Here is a 6000-nt window from a genome sequence, read left to right on the forward strand (position 1 = left end):
GCTAAAGGGAATGTAATTTCCAAGTCGCACTGGGAATAGATTGGGGGCCACCCACAGGATGCCCGGGAAGGAGCTCGGAACAAGTGTCGCTGGGGAGCCTTCCCTTCAGCGTCTCTGTCCGCAGCTGGCCCTAGCTGGGTTATCATCAATCTTTAGATGCTAAAGGTTTCCCAGCCTCTAGAGAAAGCGCTTTCATCCCCATGAGGGGGCAGGTGGACTGTCCATGGCTTCCCTGTGTCCCCAAGACCCCAGTGCAGGGGCCCCCATCCTACATCCAGCCTGAGCCCCACAGCACATGGCCCCACACCAGGGCCAGGGAGGGCCTGTCCCTGAGAAGGAGCAGGCCTGCCCCCAGGGCTGCCCACCCTCCATGTAGCTCAGCCAAGGAGACCCCTTGCTTTGGGATCAGAAACTGGGTGAGAAGAGGTGGGGCTAGTGGGGGGTTGGGGGGCTGGCATGGGGGCGTGGTCACACACAGAAGCGGGGGAGGGGGTGCGGGGGGGCACCCAGGGGACACCCTGGACACCGATCACCTGGTCACCTCCAAACCGTGCAGACACGGGCCTGCTGCCCTTCAACCCTGAGGGGCCCGCTCAGCCCCCTGCTCAGCACTGGAGCCAGCAGCATACGTGGCCTTTCCGACCGGCTTCTTTCGCTGCGAAGACCCGTAAGGTTCCCCAGGTCTTTATGTTCGTTGCAGCAGCAGCAGCAGCAGCAGTGTTATTATTTTTGTTAATCCTCATCCAAGGACATGTTTCTACTGGCTTTTAGAGAGAGTGGAAGAGAGGGAGAGACAGAGAGAAAAACACTGATGTGAGAGAGACACGTTGGTTGGTTACCGCCTGCAGACCGGGGTGGGGATAGAGCCCGCAACTGAGGTACATGCCCTTGACTGGAATCAAACCTGGGACCCTTCAGTTCTCGGCCGATGCTCTATCCACTGGGCCACACCAGCCAGGGCCATTGCAGCATTATTCACAGTGGTCAAGACATGGAGACAACCTACGTGTCCATCAACGCACGAGTGACACAGAGCGTGTGGTACCTGAGTGCAATGGACTATTTCTCAGCTGTTAAGAGAAGGGAGCCCCCCATGGTGACAACACGCCTCTTAGTTCATTTCTTTTCAGTGGCAAATGCTATTCCCCCGTCCGGATGGACCCCAGCTCACTGATCGTCACGTGCTGACGGGCGTCTGGTTGCTGCCGCAGGCTGCTGTGCACACCTGTGTGCAGGTCTCCTGGATGCGCCTCTGGGTACATACTGGGTCGCAGGGACAGTGTGTGTAGTTCTGTAGTAGCCCCGAACGGTCCCAGGGCCTCCTTGTGGGGGTGGAAAGGTTCTGGAGCCGACGTGGCCTTGCAGTGCCTGGGAGCCCACGAATCCGTGCAGCGTGCACCCTCCATGGGCGCACTCCCTGGCAGGTGAATTCCATCGCAATGAAGCTGTTTCTTTCAGAACAGCAGCAGCCCTGGCGGACGGGGAGTCGGCAGCCGGGGATGGAGCCCTCTCCTGGTCCTCGGGGACGGGCACCCGTCAGCGGGCAGATGGCGAGGCCGGCCCAGGCCCCGTCCCCCGGGGCCGAGAGTGGTCCGGCCGTAATCAGTGCTGGTGACAGGCTGAGATGCCAGATTAAAAGCGCGGAAGGGACCTCCTCGGGTCGAGGTCAATAAATCTTGCCGGCCGCCAGGCCCCCCTCCCGTTCTGCTCGGCAATCTGTCCGGCCGCCTTCTACGGGCCCAGTTGCTCCCCATTACCTCGGGGGAAGAGCCACAAATCACTGTGACAGACCAATCAACAGGCCGGGAAATTTTTATACATGCTGCCTCTTGAAGGATGACCCTCCCTCTGCAGCACATCAGAATAAATCTCTTCAAAACTTTCCCCCCCAAGCTTCCTCCCCGCCCCCGTGCCTGGTGGCCTCGTCCGCCTGTCCCCCCAGCGCCCCCTCCTGCCTGGCCGGGGCCTGTGTCCACCTGCGTCTGCTCGATGCCAGCCACCTGGACCAGGGCTGACCGAGAACAGGGGCCCCTCTGACCCGGAAAACCATCCGCACCCCATTGCCCAGCCCTGCTGGCGGCACCTCCGGCCCTCGGCCCGCAGCCTAATGACGCCCTGGGCAGGGCCAGGACACCCCGTTTCAGCAGGAAGGAAGAAAGCTTTATAAAATAATTCATAGGAAACTTAAAACACTCAGACACAGAGAAATTGCAAATGGGGAAATATGATGGATTGTGGGTTGAAAGAAGGCGACTTCTACAGGCAAAATTGATCCCTTGGAAAATGCTTTTGTCTGCTATGAAAAATGGGCACCATCTTGCCAGGGCTCTGGAGCTATAATCCCGAAAATAATTTGCTTTTGGTTTCCTTTCCGTCTCTGCCGTGCCTCCCTCCCCAACGGTGGAGCCCGGGGCCAGGTGGGCCAGGGGAAGGCCCCGTCCTGGCTGTGGGGCACCACCCAGGCTCTGTGCCTGGCGTCCACTCAGAGACGGTCAGCGCCCAGCCGGCCACCTGCTGTGGCCCCTCCAGCCCTTCCCATCGCATTTCTCTATCAGCTGGTCCTGTGCTGGGGGCTTTAAAAACAAAGCAACACCATGTAGAAGCCCGTCTTTCTCTCCAGGGGGAGCTTGTCCGGCTTCGCCTCGAGGGCGCACTCAGTGTGCTAGAGCCAGATGGGCCGCCCCAACCCTCCCCTGCAGAAGGGGAAACCGAGGCTGAGGGGAGGGTCGTCAGTGGTCAGACATGGAGCTGGCCCTGGGGGGCCTGGCTTTGGGAAGGAAGGGTGGACGCCATGGCTCCCGGGCTCCAGCCATGTGGGGTCGGCCTGTAGCTGGTGGAGCCAGCAGCCCGCGGGCCTGCTTCCCAGACAACCCCGAGTCCCCAGCGACTTCTGAGCAGCACGTCCGCTGCTGCCTTGACCTCCCCTCCTCCCACCCAACGCCCCTCACCTGGCGGCGCAGCAGGGAGCCTCCCTGAGGCTGATTCTCAGTTCAGAGGGCGCGGAAGTCGGGTCACCACTGGGAAGTAGGAAGCTGGGGCCCCGGGATTCCAGCTGGCGCCCAGGTGACTGACCCCTGTCACCCAGACCTTTCCAAGGGACGCCCAGAACCGTGAGCGCCGCTCCTCCGTTCTCCCGACCCGGGAGGAGGTGGTACCTGCGAAGCGGCAGCAGGTTTGGGTTCCTGCGTCCCTCGCGAGGACTCTAGTTTTGCGTGGCCTGGACACAAGGGAGCGGAGCCAGTGGCCCAGGAGCCAGATCTGCTGTCCCCACCCCCAGGACAGGGCCCCCAACCCGCTTGGGGGGCGGGGGTGACCTTCCCAGGGTGGTCAGTCTCCAGGGAAAGGTCTGGTGGGCCTACTGTGCTCAGTGGGCTGAGACCCTGCCCAGCTTGTGGGTCCTTCATTTCTTTTTCTTTTTTAAATATATTTTTATTGATCTCAGAGAGATGGAAGCATCAATGATGAGAGAGAATCATCGATTGGCTGCCTCCTGCACGCCCCCTACTGGGGAGTGAGCCCACAACCCGGGCCTGTGCCGTGACCCAGAATCGAATGGTGACCTCCTGGTTCCTAGGTCGTCGCTTAACCACTGAGCCCCGCCAGCTGGGCTGGGTCCTTCATTTAAAAGGGAACGGCTTCCAGGAGCCAGGCATGAGCTGTGGGTCTGCCCAATGGGCTCGTGTGTGGGACTCCCAGACCCAGGTCACGGAGCCCTGGGCTAAGGGGCCAGTGACTCAGAGCCGGGGGGCAGGGGGAGGGGGGTGGTCACTCCCTGGGTGGGCTGTGATGGGGGGCAGGCTGGGAAATGCTGCTGGGTTCACCGCACATGCCTCAGTCCCGAGCCAGATTGTGTGCGAGCGTAGGGGAGCAGCACGCAGTGTGGCCACAGGCCAGGCTGGCTGGGAGCTGCAGAGGCCAGAGGGCCAGGTGGGAGCCAGGAGGGCTGGGGTCAGCCGGGAGCTGGGAGACCGCGGCCGCACTGACGTCCACAGAGGGACGCACTGCTGCCCTGGGTGGGGCAGGCTGGGGGCCGGCCGACTTCCTGGCCTCCCTCCTGCTGTCACCTGGACAGAGGGGCGGCGGGCGGGGCGGGCAGAGGCTGGCCCCTCGCTGATTGTATTAGACAGACCATCATCGATCTGGCTCCCGTTTATCCCTGGTGCCTCATTTCAATAAACAGCAGTTGGAAGGAATTAGCGAGGGACGTCGCTCTCCCTCCCCCACCCCCTTTCTTCCCCGGGTTTGTCAGGGGCGGAAGATTTATGAGGATTCCAGTAACATTCTCATTTGTTCTGGGGATGCAGGGTTGGTGCACAGAGGGCACGTCAGAGCCCTGTCTACATGCCCTCACGCTGGCCGTGGCAGGGCTGTGGGCACAGGGAGGTGTCAACACACCGAGGTTGGGGTCACCTTGGGAGGAACTGTGGGGGCAGCTGGGACAGGAGGGAGGAACCCAGCGGCCACTTCAAGGTGGGCCATCTGTGGGCCTGCACCGGCCACATCGCCTCGTTCTCAATTCCTCCTCGAAAAAGACAGGGGAGATGCCAGATGTGCAGTGTGTTGGGTGTGTGTATGTTTGCATCTGTGTGTGCATCTGTGTATTTATGTGTGCATCTGTTCATCTCTTGTGTGTATATGTGCGCATCTGTGTACATGTTTGTGCATATGTGTATGCATCTCTGTGTATATCTGTGTGCATCTGTGTGTGCGCACATGCACAGCCTGTGCCCTGTTATGATTTAATCACATGGCCAATTTTATTTCCTGCTTTTGCCCATTGCAACAGACAATTTCCCAAGTTATTCAATATTGTTTTTGAAAAGTACTTTTTAACTAGAGGCCTGATGCAGGAAATTCGTGCAAGGGCCTTGGACCCAGCCCCCGCCTGCGGTGGCTTTGTCTGGAAGGAAGGATGTCCGGTCTAATTAGCATACTATGCTTTTATTATTATAGATGACGGCAGAATCCTCAATGGATGGGCTGCAGCATAAAACCCTTCCTAGTTTCCCTGACGTGGAGACATTTGGGAGGACGCTGCTTCTTTGCTATTATAAGTGATGTGGCCACACTGGCCGCGAGGGGCTGGCCCAGCGGCTTTCTTAGCTTGAAGCCCTCTCCCAGTGCCTGTGGGGCCCCTGGCCCAGCCCCTCCTGGAAGCCCTGTCCCCCTCCCCCCCCCCTTCCCGTTACTGTCCTAGCGACTCCTCCGGTGGGCGCGGGCCTGTGGGTTTGTGCTGGTCCCTCACCAGTGTCCAGGCGGTGCCTGGCATGCAGGCTGCCGGATGGGTTTTAACTGATTCTACCATCAGAGCCTCTTTCTTTTAAACAGTGTTTTTGAGACAGAGTTCACACATCATGCAATTACCCACTGAAATTGTACAATTCAATGGGTTTTGTCATATTACATTATTAATTTTTTAAATTGTGGTAAAATACATACAACATAAAATTTGCCATTTTAACCATCTTAAGTGCACAACTCAGTGGCATAAATTACATTCCTCGCGTCGTGCAACCCACCCTGCTGGACCTGGCAGTGAGCACAGGCGGGGCCCCCTCGTAGCCTCCGGCTCTTGGGGATCACTGTCCTGTGCTCCCTCTCCCAGTGGTGGACGACGTTTCCCATGTTTTATAGACTTTGCTGTGGTTTTGAGCAGGAGGGAAAGGCCAGCCTGCCATTCCATCCTGGTAGGAAGCAGATGCCGCCTGATGGAGCAATAGGTCCTTCCAGGTGAGCAGGTGAGTACGTGAGTGAGTGCTGGCCCACAGGCTATGGCCTCAGCCCCACCTGGTGCCGGTGGGTGGGCAGGGGTGGTTGGCTAGGGATCGACCCCCCAGAAGTACAACTCAGAAGTCAGCAGAGGTCAACATCTGTAAGGCCCTGGACCGTGTGGCCCGATGTGTCCCAGGTCCTCATGGAACGTCCCCCATCTGCAGGCAGAACCCCTGTGCCGGGCAGGGAAGCGAGGGTGGGAGACCTGGGCCAGCCCTTGCCAGTTTC

This window comes from Myotis myotis, unplaced genomic scaffold, assembly GCF_014108235.1.
Source record: "Myotis myotis isolate mMyoMyo1 unplaced genomic scaffold, mMyoMyo1.p scaffold_m19_p_44, whole genome shotgun sequence".
NCBI lineage: Eukaryota > Metazoa > Chordata > Mammalia > Chiroptera > Vespertilionidae > Myotis > Myotis myotis.